General features: G+C 41.0%; 1 protein-coding gene and 1 long non-coding RNA gene across 1 annotated transcript in view; one reads left to right on the forward strand and one right to left on the reverse strand.

Annotated features, from left to right (window-relative positions):
* Erich1 (glutamate-rich 1) overlaps positions 1-15,833 on the forward strand; it is a gene marked incomplete at its 5' end in the record, with an annotated part of 52,793,804 nt that overhangs the window by 48,648,336 nt on the left and 4,129,635 nt on the right.
* The window catches only part of LOC120097543 (uncharacterized), a 38,654-nt gene continuing 26,579 nt past the window's right edge, over positions 3,759-15,833 (reverse strand). The window contains exons 3-5 of the long non-coding RNA XR_015640065.1: positions 6,439-6,713; positions 5,228-5,444; positions 3,759-3,988 (exon numbers count right to left, since the gene is read on the reverse strand). This is a non-coding gene — a long non-coding RNA (uncharacterized LOC120097543). The remainder of the gene's footprint in view (positions 3,989-5,227; positions 5,445-6,438; positions 6,714-15,833) is intronic.

A 15,833-nucleotide genomic window follows, 5' to 3' on the forward strand; every position in this document is an offset into this window, starting at 1 on the left:
GCAGTGCATATATAAAATATATTATAAATTATCATAAAATTAGAAGCTTACAGTTACTGCCGAGTCAAGGTATAGGATAGTGTCAACACTCAGAGACTCCCTAGAAGAGTTGCTTCCTGGGACTCACAAAAAGCTTCAGGTATTAAAAAATCTCTTGCTATGAAATTATGAGGATTAGTGTTAGGATCCTAGCACTTGTGTGATAAGAGAATGTGGTCCTGGGTATGTCTATCCCAGGACTGAGGTAGGCAGAGATGGGAGGATCATTTGGCATTGGTAGCACACTAGCTTGAAAAGACAAAGAACAAACAACAAAATGTGAGCTCCAGGTTCAGGAAGAGACCCTGCCTCAAAGGAACAAGGTCTTCTGGTCACCATCTACACATACGTGTTCGTAAACACCCCCCACTCACACACACACAAGCACACATGAACACACACACATACACACAGGCATATACTCACAAGCATGCACACACATAAGTAGATATAAAGTGCCCCCCACATTGATTGTAACACCTAGTTTCTTCTCCCAGAGTCTGTGATCATCACTACAACATTACAAGAAATATTAAACACTTTTTTCATTTACACCTTATTCTGTTTATATTCTTAAACAATTTATTTAAGTTCTTCTTGAGTAGAGAAGACACAAAGTTTGAATTTGTATGATTCCAGCTCCTTCCTCTAGAGTCCTGCTTTCCCAATCTCCTGCCTCTATCAACTTGGAGTTGGTCCATGGACCTCACACTTGAGGCAGCATTATCCCTGAGCTTGAGGACCTCTTAGATGATGAATTGCTGGTTCTACTCCCAGTGTTTCTGATTTTGTAAGCTTAGGGTGAAGCATGAGAATTTGTAGTTCTAGCAAGTTTCAAGGCCACCTTGGCACTACTAAGAGTACCTCAGGTTGAGTACTAGTTCTGTGGTATGGTATTTTATTATGTATACATGTGCAATTTAATACCTCAGTCTACAAAAATATTTTTGCTCCTTCAAAAGAAGAATGCCATGCAGAATGAAGTCATGAACTTTGTTCCATCAACTTTGTAAAAGATTTGTTACAATATTTATAATATAAATATAAATATAATATAATATAATATAAATATATACATTTATTCCGACACACCAGGAGAGGGTATCAGATCCCATTACATATGGTGTGAGTCACCATGTGGTTGCTGGGACTTGAACTCAGGACATTTGGAAGAGCAGTTTCTTACCACTCCTGTTTCTTACTTCACCCATAATCTTGCAGGTAAATTTTGCTGGGTTAGAATTTTAGAGTGACAGATGTTAGTGTGCCTGGATATCTTGGCAGTGTCAATCCTGAGTATTTTTTGCTGATTTCTATTACTGATCTCTTCTCCTTTAATATCTCTCTTCTCACTTGCACTCACAGCATATTCACTCCTGATATATTCTTCTTCTTTTTCTTCCAGTCTATTCTACAGTAAGTGACATGATTCATAGTGTTTTATCAAAGGACACCCTCTAAAGGCACCTTACGACCTTCCCTTGTTCCCTTGTGTCCCAACGCAGCTGGTAACCACATTCCATTGTTTCTGTTAATATTTCTGTGATGTTGGGAACCTATTTTATTCCAGATGCTGCTGAGTACTTGACTTTGTAGGTTATTGATCTGCCTCCCAAATAACTTCTGAATTCAACTTTATTAACCTTCCTGTCCACGACCCCTTCCGATCTGTTACCACTCATTTCTCTGGGTCAGAGTGTCTCATGCACACATGTTCCTCACCTCCACTACTGTAGCTTATCCCTATATGACCTCACTGATTATACGGTCCTTCATTAAAGCCTCCCAGTGTTTCTCTCCTTGCTACCAGATAACAAAAAACTTATTTACACACAGATAAACATTGTCCCTTGTGTCTCCTTTTGCTATCTATCTGAATGCCATTGGCATGGTCAGGTGGGCATATCAACCATGCTATAGCCTACTTTCCAAATGCTGTCCTTTCTTTTACCAGGCATGACCTAACTTCTGAGTTTCTATTTCCTTCTCAGAGTAAGTTTCTCTTTAAATCCTAATCCCTATTGTGTTAGGTTACACCCTGAATCAGAAAAAACTCCCCTGCCCCTCCACTGACTCTTCTGGGGGGAAGAGGGCATAGTTCTCCTCCCTGGAGTGTTTTACACGGTCTCGTGACTAAGCGTCTACAAGTGTAATGAAGGGGTGATGTCTCTGCAGAAGTCTGCAGCCAGGGCCTCAGAGGCCTACCAGTTAACTCTCACTATTGCACAGGAGGAGGATCAACGGACCGTCTAGCATGGGAAGGGCCTGTACTTGCTGTTTCCAGAAGAAGGCAGACATGCGGAGCTCCTCTGTCTTTAGCAGGGAGCAGGCTCACCCATACGCAGCTGAGCTGAGCAAACCTACCGTCCTATGCCGGCTGTGTTTCGTGTCACTGTGATATGTGATGTCTAATGATCTGCCTTTATCCTGCCCTTGTCCACCCCCTAACTCTCCTGTGCTCATATCTATATAACACCAATTATATGGTATTGTATTTTCATTATTGCATTATTGATCTCTTTTCCTCTACCTTCCTTGGGGGTAGATAATATATCGTGTTTATGTTTCTATGTCAGGGCATATAATTGCATTGCATGTAATAGGTATTTAAAATGTGTATCGAAAGGAAAAAAAAAACAAACCACTTCTATTTCTAGCAGTGCTGACAATTAGATAACTTGACCTTCACTAAAAAATATCACTAAAATTTCTAAATTCAAAATGGGGGAACATTCTAGGAAGTAAGGCCCTGGGGACTAGAAATCAGGTAAAGATTGAGAACCCGGTGTCATCGCATCAGCAAAGCCAGCTTTCTTTGCGAACCATAGTCATGTGGACAGAACCAAGCCTTTCTCTTCCTTTTTTCTAATGCTCAAAAATATTGACAATTTCCTAATGTAATTTTGTACTGAATTTTGTTCCTGTTCCATGTTTCCTCTTCCTTTTCCAACCTGAAGACTCTTTCAAACAAAGCTCTCCCTACTTAACAGCTGCTGCCGCCTCCTCCTCCTCCACCTCCTCCTCCTCCTCCCCCTCCCTTCCCCTCCCCTCCCCCTCCCCCTCCTCTTCTTCTTTTCTTTTTCCCCTTTGAATTTAATTATGGTTGTTGTGCAAGCATGAGTAGGTGGTTAGTTACTGGAACCTGGGCAGTCAGAACTGTTCAGAATCAATCTCTCTCTCTCTCTCTCTCTCTCTCTCTCTCTCTCTCTCTCTCTCTCTGTGTGTGTATGTATGTATATATGTATATATATATATATATATATATACATATATATGTATATCTGTAGCTGAGGCACAGCATAAAGCCATACTGCTCACTCCTGCCTTGTCTTACCTCTAGGCTTGCACCATGGACTAGGGCAGCAGTTGAACTCAGAGCTGCTCTGGTCTTGAATCTCTCCTCTCTCAGGTTCTTAGACTCCAGTGCATGTTTACTTTGTGGGAAGGGATTCAGCCCTGCTGCTACTGCAAGATATTATTGAGTTGGAGGCATGCAATTAATGAGAACCTAGAATGTATTTCGGTCACTGGGTGTGTTCTTGCACCTCTGTAAGGTCTTAATACACTCTTGCTCCTAAACTCTGTATCCATTTCTCTTTGCTTTTAGTCTTCCCTGATGACCTCAAGCCTCAGCTCCAGAAGTAAAGGTAATACCCTCCCATGCAGACCCTCAGTCCTGTGAGATGCCATCCCTGTAACCCATAAACTCTTGCACATTACTCCTGTGGCTCTGTTTATTTCTTCACACCTACATGGATCAGAAAGACTTTCTTTTGCCCCTGCTTCAGCCACCCGTGGTTTTAGACTTAGATTTCTTCATGGTTACTTGATGATCATGGTCCTGACTCATTGCAGCTGTACGGGCAGCAGAACAGATGCAATCTTGACTGCAAAGTGGCTGGAGATGGTGGGATATTCTAGTCCTTCTTAGTCATCATGGCTCCAGGTGCTTTACACAATAAAAATTTAGTGAGCACTCCGGTGAGTTTTGTTAAACAGAGTTTTACATATATGCAGGTTAATATATTTATCACAGTATGTTACATATTAAATGCATACATTCAATATGGTAAATAACAGTATAATATATAGTAACACATATTTATCATATTAAATTTAAGACTGATACATTAAAATATGGACAAATTCGCTTAATAAGGAGCATGTTATCCATTAACCTAAAAACAGATTTTGTAAAAGTATAAACAATGAGAAAAATGTGTCGTGAAGAATGCTTGTTTTGTGAGCCTTTGCTATACCGTTTCCTTTTCTTTCTGTAAATCTCTTTCAACATCTCTCTTAACTGTAATCAGCTGGATTTTGTATCCTGTTCTTCATTCTTCTTTCTGCCCTTCATCCATATTACCTAGGAGAGCCCCACTCTATCCTCCCTTGGGAAATAAATTATGCAAGCACTATAGTGTTATCAGTGAATAATTTTCAAATTCCAGACTGCATGCCAAGTGTTAGGAATGCCCAGGGCTTTGCCTTTACAAAGTACGCTGAAGTCACTGGGTGTTGGCTTGGGGCCGTTGTGGTGAGGTGTAGGCTTTGTCAGGGTTTCAGAAGAGAAGGTTGGGTACATCTATAGCAGTTTGCTGGGCTACCTAGCCATGCTGGTGCATCACGATCAGGAGGAGGGAGTTGAGAACAGGGAACGGACTGGTGTTGTAGCTGCCTCATTCAGACTGATTTGATTTTATTTGTGCTTGCTGGTGTCTGTGGAGTAGATTATGTCTCTCTTTCTAGCGACAAAAGTGGAACAAAGAGCAGGCAATTTAGAAGAATCATGGGCTCTAAGGGCCTCCAGAAAATAGGGGCTCCAGGTAAGTGAGATGACGGGTCAGATGGAATTATCCCAGTTAGAGTCAGAGAGCTCAACACCTCAGCACTTCTTGTTTCGTAGGCTGAGTAGAACTTCCTCCTGTGGGTCGTGACACACTAATACACAGTAGAACCTTTGCCTTTCCTTTCATGCACTCGCACGTTCTGTGTGCCCCATCCCTCCCACAAAATTGTAGAGCAGATTTAGAAAATTGTCTGGTTAGATGATTTTTGTCCCATCCTGCGGGCCACATACTGAATGTTTGCAAGGCACAGCCTAGGCCATTTTCCTGCTCTGAAAACCCTCCCTGACTTCTTGGAGTCTACCCTTGGAGTCCAGGCAGGAGATAGGTGGCTTTCTTACTGTAAAACATGATGAGCTGTTTCTCCTTCTGATGGTCCAAGAGCTGCATTCCTTTAGTCTGTTCCTTTTTCTGCCTGAGAGTGGGAGACAGCCACTCCAATCAAGCGGTCTGTGTAGATCAGATCATCAGTGAGACTGCTCTGGAACTATTTCAACCCCGGCAGGAAGCTGAAACCTGAGCTTTGGCAGCTACCAAAGTCAGAAGTCTGAAAGCAAGCTGAAACATTATCACAGTGTCATTTCCCGAGTGTTGCTCTCTTGCTGTATCACATCCATAGCCTAACAAAAGACTTTAAATTGTTTTTGTTTTAAAGGAAATGTTTTGTCATATATCAAATGCTTCTGTGATCCCTAGTTTTCTGTTTTCTAGAGAGAGAGAGAGAGAGAGAGAGAGGATGAGAGAATGAATGAATGATTGAGAATGAATGAGAGAACGAACGGTGACTTGGTATAGGTTGGGAATTGTTTTCAGGATTCCCATGAGTACCCACTCCATCGGTCTATATTCACTTAAGATGGTATTGTACCCACATAGAGCCTACCTACATGTATCTTTCTGTATATAATTCCAATAAATTGTTCATATCTGTTACACTGTATTGTTTAGGGAATATTGATGAAGAAAAATAGTTCCAAAGCTTATTTCAATCAATCAATCAATCAATCAATCAATCAATCAATCTATCCATCCATCCATCCATCCTCAAACTCACTGTGTAGCCATGGATGACCCCAGTTTCTACCTCCTGAGGGCTACAGTCTTTAAGTGAGTGCCACCAGGCCTAGTTTATGCTGTGCTAGAGAATCAAGCCCAGGGCCTTGTGTGTGCTGGGTTTGCACTCTTTCAATCCAGTCACAACCATAGCCCCATCTCTTTTTGAAAAAATTTTAATTACAGAATGGCTTAATCTTTGACTGTGGAACATGCAGGTATGGAAAGCTGTCTCCATTCCTACATTTCCCTAGCCCAAGCAGCCATACATCCCAAATGGAAGCTGGGAAGATTAGTCACCTTCCAAAGACTCACTGTTAGTTCATTAGCTGCACCTTTGTTGGTATTTTTCTTTGGGCAGACAGTGGAAACAGTAGTTGGGGTCTAATTTTTTTCTTCATGAATTTGTATGCCCTTCTAAGCTGTGTGAGTTTTGAAGGCAGTCATGTGACCATGAGTATTTGAGGTATGAAGTACGTGTACTCCCATGTGTACTTACATGTTATAATGGTTGCTTCATGATTCGGTGATTTAATATCAGGATGGAAAAATGTTCTCTCTGGACTTCAAAACTACCTGTGAGCAAACTTCTATCTCTTCTGCTGCACCTTTTAGTATTTCAAGTATTTCCGAATTTTCTAGGTGGTGAATTATGTTTGAAGAAAGGCATCAAACATGATCATTTGCTTCTCAAATCTCCATCAGAGTTATTTATTTATGGAGTGACGTCTCTGATTCATTATTAAAAAGTCTAAGCGTGAGACTGAAGACATGCTAGAGGAGAAAATATAACATTATTTAATTTACATGATTTAGGTCATTTGTCCACTTTCCATAATGAGAAAAATCATAGAAGCCCCTTTGGTTCTTCGGAGACTGAACTTCTTTCTATTTCTTGTCAAAACATTTTTTTCCAGAATTTTTGAGTATCAAGGATAATTTGGACTTTATCTCAGGATATTTTCTTAACTACATGAATTCATATTCTTCATTTTTAGTCCCTAGCCCATAAAATAGTCTTTCGTCATTTAGAAAGTTAATAGTATCAAAATTTCCTCAATTGAAATGAAAATTATATTCACATTAACTACTAATTCTAGTAGAATTTATTATATATTACTAATTAAAAATCTTTTTTATTCTTTGATAATCTTATACCATGTATCTTGATTATATTTATCCCAAACCCTCCTCCTAACTTCTCCCAGATTGACCCCCCCACTTCCCTATTCCCCAACATAGAATTATTTGTGTTTATTTATGAAATAACTCATCCAGTCCAGTTTGTGCTGTCCATATACCTCTGGCCCTTGGGCCATTCACTGGATTGTGGTCAATATCCATGGGCCACACCCTTAAAAACTGACTCCCCCTTCCCTAGAAGTTATCAACTATCAACAGTCTTTTAGCTCTTCGTTAGGGGTGGGTCTTGTGAGCCCCTCCTCTATCTGTGCTATCATGTTGACTGCCTGACTTCTGCAGGTCTTATACAGGCACATATAGCTGTTGTGAGTTCATGAGTGCAGTGATCCTGTTAAGTCAAGAAGATACTATTTTACTTGGAGTCACCTGATGTTTTGGTCTTCAAATCTTACTGCTCTTTTTCATCATGGTTCCTCAAGCTTGTATGGGAAGGAGAACTTTTGTTCTGCCCCTCCCTCTTTTTGTGGTGACTGAGTAATCCACTGCCCATTCTGGACGCTTTGGCCAGCTGTGCATTTCTACATTCACTGACAAAAGAAACTCCTCTGGTGAGTAGGATACACTAATTTATAGGTAAAGAGCTATGATTTTAACAGTTTGATTAGCAGTTTCATTCTGTGCCCATTTAGCAGAATATTAGAATGTTCTCTAGGTCCTATAGGTTGTTCATCTATAGGTCGTTCGTCCATAGGTTCTTGGCTAGATTTCCTTTTTTGGATCCATTCTTAAATACAATCAGAAAGCGATTGGTTACCCCTATAACATTCATGACATTATTGTATATACAGTCATATTTTGCCATGTTAGTCATTGTAATTTACAGGGTTCACATCTGGGTAAGACTGATGGTGACCCTTGTTTCCCAGAGACCTGTATAACACCTTCAGTATGGTGAAATTGAATCAGCAGGGAGGAAGCATTTTGGTCAGCACTAACTTGATCTCTCCATTCTAGCGACAAATATGTGTGGTGTCTTTACAATAGCATCTTTCTATAAAGTTTTAGAATGTAGCCAAGAGCAATGGCAATAGCCTATTCTATTTAACAGTCGATAGGCCATCTCTAGACAATAACATGAAGACATGTATTTCATACCTGGCTTTGGGTTTACTCTTTGGAAACATATGTATGGCTTCCAGGATGAGCACAATGTCCCATATAGGGTAACTCTAAACACTTTTATAGGAACACACATGCACACACATGCTGTTTATAAAATAGTAGGTTTCCAAACATCGTTAGTGTTAGTTACCCTTTTTCCCTCACCTCCTCCTCCTCATTACCTCCCATTTCTCTCCATACTTCAACTCTCTGCCCCTCAGGTTCACTTCCCCTTTATGTCACATGTGATTTAACGAGTATCCCGCCCCCCCAACTTAAGATCTTTCTTTTTTCTTTATATTCACCAGAGACACCTTTCTAGTTTCTTGCATTCTGAAAAAAAATTAAATAAACATACATGAGTATCACTACTATCTTGGGATATTAATGTCCAGTCATTCCAGTGACCTTTTGATAGTTATCACCAGATGCACAGAACTTCTTAGTTTGACATAAGCAGGTATTTGCCATTGTATTCTTAATCTTCACAACTATTATGTTACCTAGAGTTCTAAATTGATTATAATCGGCCCATTATTTTGAATACTTACTTTTTGCAGAACTTCATAGTTATAAAAACCATGTGACTATAAATATATTGATGTTAACAAAATCTCAGCATTTACTATTTTAGAGGAACAATATCAAAGGATGTCAGAGATTATCTACATCACCTCTGAAAGGCTACCAGCAGGACAGACTTCACATCAGTTTAAATGTTCCCCACATCCCACATTGGTAGAAAGTAGAATAGTGACCCAGTGTCCTGTGCTTTTGTTGATCCCTTATTTCTGAGGAACCTGACCCTGCTTGGAAATTTCATGGCTGGTAAACTCCCTTGGGTTCTCTTCATGCTCAGAGCTGGGGTTCAGGGACAGTAGCCATGGAACACTCTGGTCTTAATGGACAAACAAATGACAAATGTTTATTGTCATTTCATGAATAGTCTCTATCCATTCATTGATGGATTGATGCTTTTCTTTTGATCAATATTAATCTAATGGTTAAGTGTAAGGCTATAACTATATATGTGGGTTTTAAGTGTGTTTAGAGGAGTGGAGATACTAAAGAAAATATCTCTATTAGCAGGACTAACGTTCTGTATCCACAATAATACAAGCCTTCAGTGAGAAAGTCTGAACATGAAGTGGATAAAGAGACATAATCTCCCTTTTGCAAACCTGCCATCTGAATCTTTGATGTTTCAAAACGTTGCTTGGACAGATGCAGTTTTATAATTAGAAAGGTTTTAAGATTTCAGATTTTTAATTATAGTTGCATAGAACTGCATGTATAAAAGGGATCATCAACTATGTGCACACAGATCACTCAGCATTTCAATGGTTTCGACCTTCAGGAAACAGTGGGAAATGATGACTTCCTACCATCTCCCTAGCCTGCACTATCATTCTCCTTATGAGCATGATATACTTCATGGAAAGTTTCAGATATTCTCAGCCAGTGTACTCCGGAAACTGTGCAACCATTTGGTCATTACCTTGGCTTAGTTGTTCCTTTTTCAAAGTGACTTAAGGGGAAAAGGTCAATCATTTAGGAAAGTCAAGGGAGATGTTCAACCAGGAAATTGAAGCAGAAAACATCACTGAGGAACACTGCTTCTTGCTCACTCACAGGCTCAGTGCTTAGCTAGCTTTCTTATACATCCCAGGATTACCTGGCCCAGGAATGCTGCTTACAGTGGGCTAGGCCCTCCCATGCCCATTGATTATGGGGACAGTCTACATAAGACAATGGACATATTCACAGACCAAACTTATCTGGTCAATGTCTCACTTGCGACTGTCTTCTCAGGTGACTTGAGGTTGTGTTAAGTTGACAGTGCAAGCGAATTATGAAGGTCTACTCAAATTGGAGTCTTGGTTTTCCTTTTGTTGTGCCTTTCACTTGACCTTCAGGTGGTCTATAGAAACCTCTAAGAGTCCTTGTAAATCAATAATCACCTAGGTTATTATCATAACTACATGTAACCAGTCAATACTCCTAGACCATTTGTTGGGCCTCATAAGAACTCAGGCACCCATGGCCACAGATCAGGCCTGCCATGTCAGGTAGGCTCACCTTCTCTTGTGTTTCCTACCACTTTCACAACAGAGTGCACATACTTTCAGGGATGACATAAGCATTAAAAGTGACTTAAAAATGTAAAATCCCTTTTGAGATTAAAATATAATTTACATCATTTTCCCTCTTTTAAAAATGCAAATCGTTAGGATGTTAGGAGTGTGTGTGTGTGTGTGTGTGTGTGTGTGTTTTCAGGGTTGACTATTTGGCGTTGGGTATACAATTGATGTGCTCTTCCTGGAGAAGACTGTTTATCCCACTCTCGGCATTCCTTAGCTGCCTGTAGTTCTTCGTGTGGGTCTGAAGCCTTGTGAGCTTTCCTTGTCCATATATGTGAGTCTGTTGCTGTCAACTTGTTAAACTCACATGTAGGCAGTCCTGTTGGTAAGACTTTATGAGTGCAACTTCTCACATTCCTAGGAGATCCAACCTCTCAGCAAACTCCCTGTTCTTCTCGCTCTTACAATCTTCCTGCTCCCTCTTCTGAAATGACGCCTAAGCCTTAGGTGTAAGAATTGTGTTTTAGATGTATCCTTTGGGACAAATCAACACTGCTGTCTCCAAGACATTTACAGAGCCTAATAGAAGTGGACTGGGCAGCCTCTGGTTGTATTTAGTTAAATTTTCTCAACTTACCTCCTCCCTTTCCTTCTTCCTGTCCCTCCTTCTCTCTTTCATTGTTGGTTACCACCCCCACTTACTTTTCTTCCTCTCTTATTCCTCCTTTCCCTCTCTCCCGAGGTCCCTTTCTTCTTTCTTTTAATTTTTTGTTCTAAGTCAAGAGTGCTCCTGGAAATTCTGCTTCCTCTACTCAATTAGTTGCTTGAAAAAATACCAGCGTGCATTTGCTGAGAACAGCCCACTGTAACCTTAGTTTTTTCAACACCTCTTTTTAATGATGGTTCTTAAACATTTTAACCTCCTTTCTAGCCCACCACCTACCAGAGGTAGTAGAAAAGAAAGGATATGGGGGAAGTGGATCTGTTTAGAAATGGTTCTTTGGGGCAAATCCCATCTGAGCTGTGTGGAAATCAGCAGTTCAGTTCACAGGTTAGCAGCGGCAGCTCCATTCATTCACAAATGCTTCACCGGCAGTTCAGTTTGGTAGAGTCAGGACGGCAAACACAAATCAGCAGCAATGGCATCATCTAGTATGGACAGCCAGGCCTCAGACTTGGCTCAAGTGAGCAAGTGGGACCAGGGTCAACAGGAGGGCCAGGAGAAGTTCCCAGCTGTGCTTCTCTTGGTGAAGTGAAGATCGGCCAAGATGCGAGACCAACAAGCCTTTAGCCATGCAAGCAAGCCAAGCTCAAGGCTCCATCAGTGTCCGTTCAGTTCTATTTATACTCCCTTCATCATATGTCCTCTACTGGGTCTTACCTCAGCACATGAGTCTGTCTCAGCCAAAGTCACTCTGCCAATCAGCCGGAGTCTGAGAAAGCGACAAGAAGCTTCAGCACACCACCAGAAGTTTTTTGATGTGTTTCTAGTGAATTCCAACAAATGGAGCTCAGTGTAAGATAGACCAAGACGTGCATGTTGATAGTTAAGAATCCTTCATCGTGTGTCCTTTCAGGTACTTGATTTAGCAGAACATCCTTTCACCTGTGTTTGCTTCAACAAAATGGTCCTTCATGTGTTTGCCCCAGCAACACACCATCCGACACAAATGACTTTCCAAAGAACCCTTAACTTTCCACTTCAGCCCATCAACCTTGATGTCTCACAATAGCCTGAGAGGGAGGAGGTCACTGTTGCCAGGACTGAGCAGAAAGCAACATTGACTCTGTCCCTCTTTAATCAAAGGTCCTTGTGAGAGCAAATGTGTGAGTGTACACATGTGGAGGCCGATTTTTGATGTCTGGTATTTGAATCCTTTTCACTTCATTCATTGAGACTGACTCTTTGACTGAACCAGAGACTCCTGATTGGCTACTCTAGGTAGCGAGCTTGCCAGTGGGATCCACTCCATCTCTGTCTCTTAAATGATGGCATTTGCAGAGGACTGCCATTCCTGCTTAGCTTTCAGGTGGTTTTTTGGAATCTGTATACTCCCCCTTATACTTGCGCAACAAGCAACTGATCCACTGAGGCATTTCAACAGCCTTAGTGGATTTGTTTTGGAAAACAATTATCTGCAGGCATTCACCTCCTACCTTTCAAAGAGCTGTGTATTCACCAGGCTGATTTGTAGTAACTAACAGCTTGTGCAAATTTGAAGTTCATCCTACCTTCTGGACTTGAGGAAGGCCCTGTACTAATTTCCTTGCAATGGTCAATGGCATAGTCTAGATGTTCTAAGCAAGTCAGCATTTCTCATCCCCTCAGCATCAATTTCCTACCCCAGTTTTTTGCTTGAATCTAGGAATTGTATCATTGTTTAGTTTTCAACATCTGTGTGTAGAATGTCTGCTCCTCACAATATAAATTCATTTGATGGCAGAGAAAATTAGAGTATTAAGAAGAATTCAGGTTGGACTTGCTCCGCCAAGCCTATAAGCACACTTGTGTCATCTATATTCTCTGGAAACCCTGGCTTTCCTATGCGAGTTTACGCTCCTTTTGAATCTGACCAGCTAAGACTCAGTATTATACCAGGCCTTAAGTTAATCCCTTTGGGAGAATTAATTCTCTGAGAAAGCTGAAAAAAAAAGACTAAAGGAATAGTGAAATTATTTCTCTGTTTATTTTGAGTGGAAACAAGTCTCTGGGGAGCAAGTAGTTTTTCTGTATACCTCCTTTTTTGTCATTTGCCATCTTGTATCCCTTAACTCTGTGATGTTAAATATTTATCATTTAATACAAGAAAGTAATAATAGAAATAGTCTCACTTCCCCAAACCATGTTCCCTCTCCAGGGTAATTACTTTTGATGAGTGCTGGAGGGTACATCTTCCCAGGGAGAGCTGTGCTGGCTGGAGAGAGAATTACCAAGATGGCTCATGCTTTTCTGCTTGTGTCCCCAGAGCCCTTGTGGAAATAGTATATTGTAAGCAAAGACAAAATGAAATTTTAAATCACAAATCCTTTCATTAGAAGATAAGTCTACATAGAGGCACGAGGAAGGAAGGGATGGCTTACACCCTTTATTGTCAGCACAATAAAGTGTTCGCTTCTTCAACCAGCTAAATTTATCCACACAAGACATGGGTTTTTCCAGTAAGGAAAAGCACAGGGCCTATCTCTTCAGGTAAGTCATCACCAAACTGGAATGTAGGACAAGCATGCATGGGATTCATGGATGGTGGGCAAATCCTGGGGTGGTGGGTTTTCTCTCCACATATAAATCATGGATGCTCTCTGGGGATGCAACACAGGTGGCGAAGTACTTGATTAGTGTGTATAAAGCCCTGTGTTTGACCTTAGCAACACAGCAGCCAAACAAGATAGCACACGCCTGTAACCACAGTTTTTGGGAGAGATAGAAACAACAAGACTAGAAGTCAAAAAACATCCTGGACTACATTGCGAGTTCAGGGCCAGCCTGTGCTATGTGAGGCCTTCTTTGAAGTAAAAGCAAACAAAGAAACAAATAAATTAAGGAAATGATGGATGTTTGTTTGGCTCGAATGTGACTCCTAAACCCATGTATTAGAACCTTAAACCCCACATTCTTTGTTAATGGGATCTTGCCAAAAATCAGAGTAATTCCAAGTCAGTGAGTCTAAAATGGGCTAGGGATGTAGTCATTTTTAGTGACTTTTCAGGTGATGTGGATTCTGTTTGTCTGAGAGCAAGAAACGAAGCTTTCCTCCTGTTGATCTCTAAGCTTTGGCACATGCCTGTGCCCGCATGATTTTTGTTATTCAACATTGACCCTGGATGGCTTCATTTGGGGTCTTATTACCAGAGAACATGATATGTATCTGAACCTTTCACACGGACACAGGAAGATACCCAGGCTGTGTTTAATACTTGTTCTATATTTACCTCCTGTATTGCATCATCTCTTAGGAGCAGCAACAACACCAAACACTCCCAGAGTGATTACATGCTGTTTGCTGAGCTCTCTTTTAAGTACGACACACAGGCTATGTTATTTTGTGTACAGAACAGTTAAAAAAGGGAGCCTACTACTTAAGGTGGAAACAAACTCAAAAGCATGCATGACTTAAACACACAGACATTTAGTCCTTGCATGTGGGAGCCTCTTAGTTCTTATTTATGAATGGCTTTTTCGAAGAAGTGACTCAGGGTCAGGGTTCCTGCCATCTTCAAGCAGATTCGAATTTATGGTACTTGTTTCTATGGTGTGAGTGGCAGGAGGTTAGCATAGGGATCGAGTGAGTGACACCCATCTTCTTGCTCATTTTCCCTTGCCATGAGCATGCTTAACCAATAAGGGGTTAGAGAATGTGGGTTAGTTACACATTGTAGAAATTATTAAAAACCCAGGCCTGGGCTTTTACCTCACCTTCGGTTATTGAATTTCCCAATAACACACACACACACACACACACACACACACACACACACAAAACCTTTATATTTTAAATAAGTCTTAAGCAGCACAATAGCTGGGCAGTTGCCCACACTCCATGCTGTTAGAATCTATTTTGCAATCGATAACCTCCAGTTACTACTTATTATTTACTATGATCTACCTGGGCTGCTCTTAACTTCAATTGGGCAGCCCTCAAGGCAACACTTTCTTGACCCTTAACACATGGTTGCTTCTCCTTCATCTTCTCCCATACTTTTTTCTTCCCCCAAGCCTGTGAAACCTAAACCCCACCTATTTCTCTTCTGCCCAGCTATTGGCTGTCAGCATCTTTATTCACCAATCAGAATTAACTTGGGCGAAGGGTCACAGGGGCTATGTGTACACTTTAGGTCTTGGGGGGCCAGTCCATAGCATTACAATAGATTGTAAAAGACAAAACCCCAATAGTTACATTGCCAGATTAGGGAAATTGCTAGGTATGTGATGCACGAGTGGCTAGCCTAGCTATCTGAATTTGTTTTCTTTTCCTATTGCTATTGAGGGCTCACAAATGTACCCAGGCATGGATAAAACTAAATAAGAATGGTCTGTTGTGGAGAATGACCAGACACACGATGAATGACATAGCTGTCAACCTGCGTATCCTTCTTACAAGGTGGAGGGGGTTTGGGAGGACAGGTCTGTCTGTCTGTCTGTCTGTCTATCTATCTATCTATCTATCTATCTATCTATCTATCTATCTATCTATCTATCTGTTACTGTGACCAGCTTAGGACTATGCCTCAGTTTAGTGGGTAGAGGACACACAAGAGCGGGATTTGGATTTATGCCTATACAGAATGAAAAAGTTTGGTGATATTTATCTTTTGGAAGCTGCAGAAGGACTGATAAGATGATGGGCTTAGGTGGGAAATAATGGCTTAGTGTCTGTACCACATCTTTGTGGTCCATACTACCTCTCTCTTTAAACCTTCCACCCTAGGCCTCCTTGGCCTTGGGGAACTTTACTTCCTAACCACATCCCTTGGACTTGGGTAAGACCCAACATTTGTTACTCCTTAGTTT

This window comes from Rattus norvegicus, chromosome 16 (genome assembly GCF_021556685.1).
Source record: "Rattus norvegicus strain SHRSP/BbbUtx chromosome 16, alternate assembly SHRSP_T2T, whole genome shotgun sequence".
Lineage (NCBI taxonomy): Eukaryota > Metazoa > Chordata > Mammalia > Rodentia > Muridae > Rattus > Rattus norvegicus.